Source organism: Sinocyclocheilus rhinocerous, unplaced genomic scaffold (assembly GCF_001515625.1).
Source record: "Sinocyclocheilus rhinocerous isolate Xijiao unplaced genomic scaffold, SAMN03320098_v1.1 C36344089, whole genome shotgun sequence".
Lineage (NCBI taxonomy): Eukaryota > Metazoa > Chordata > Actinopteri > Cypriniformes > Cyprinidae > Sinocyclocheilus > Sinocyclocheilus rhinocerous.
The window spans coordinates 1-1030 of NW_015779187.1; the positions used below are offsets into that span (position 1 = coordinate 1).

General features: G+C 31.3%; 1 long non-coding RNA gene across 1 annotated transcript; it reads left to right on the plus strand.

Moving 5' to 3' along the window:
• The first annotated feature begins 104 nt into the window (after positions 1–104).
• LOC107735862 (uncharacterized) lies at positions 105–999 on the plus strand. The gene is made up of 3 exons (XR_001639532.1): positions 105–175; positions 288–377; positions 907–999. It is a non-coding gene; the product is annotated as an uncharacterized LOC107735862 (long non-coding RNA).
• The last annotated feature ends 31 nt before the right edge of the window (positions 1000–1030 follow it).

Sequence of the window (1030 nt, forward strand, 5' to 3'; positions counted from 1 at the left end):
AAAAGATGGAAATATAAATATAAAAGCTAATTTATTACCATTTATTACTGCTGTGTTGTATGTTTGATGTGATGCTGGTCCATGTCATGTAATACATGTTTGCATATGAATTTTGCTCGGCCACAGGGTGAAGATCAGCTTACAGGAGATCATTCAGTCTCAGCTGACTGACGAAGTGAGTGATTCATCACTAATATCTTTCCTCATTCTCTTCAATGTTCTAATTTTGAGCAATTTAGGCATATTTCGTTTTGCAAATGTCATTGTGTTTTCTTTCTCTGTGTCAGTGGTTTTCTCTGAATGACGTTAAACATGGCCGGGTTCACATGATTCTGGAGTGGCTGCCCACAGTCACACAACCTGACAGACTACAACAGGTCATTATTAAATCTGACATATATTATATTATATTATATTATATTATATTATGCAAACTTATGAATGATTTATGTTTTTGAGTTTTAAAAGTAGTTTGGTCTGTATGAAATCCATCTAGATGATAAGAGTAAAGTGTTTTATTTGGTGATTTAATTTTTTTAATTAAATTATGTAATTTAAAAAATATTGATTTTTATATATTTATATCATTTCATTTGCTAGTTTTGTAGTTTGCTTTTTTCAGTTTTACTTGTCAAGTGAGACTCATGCTGTATACACTGTGTCAAGATTATAGCTTACCTTTCAGTAAAAATAATGAATGCATTAGCCAGTTTGTATTAATGAATAATAAATTTAATTACTCATTTTGCATGTAAGATCAGGATAAATTGTTAGATTTTGATGTCATGATTTTAAAACTATTATTTTAATGCATTTATTATTTATTTCTTAGTATGTTTAATGTGAATGTATTTTCTACAGTTTATTTTGGTGTTAGAATCTCTTTTCTTGGTTTCTTCACGTCAGGCTCTGCAGTTACAGTCAGAGCATTCATACCAGAACAAATCTGTGCCGTCAGCTGCTCTGTTCTTCATTCTCTTGGAGAGAGCTCACGACCTGCCGGTGCGTCTCTTATATGCATCATTCAATT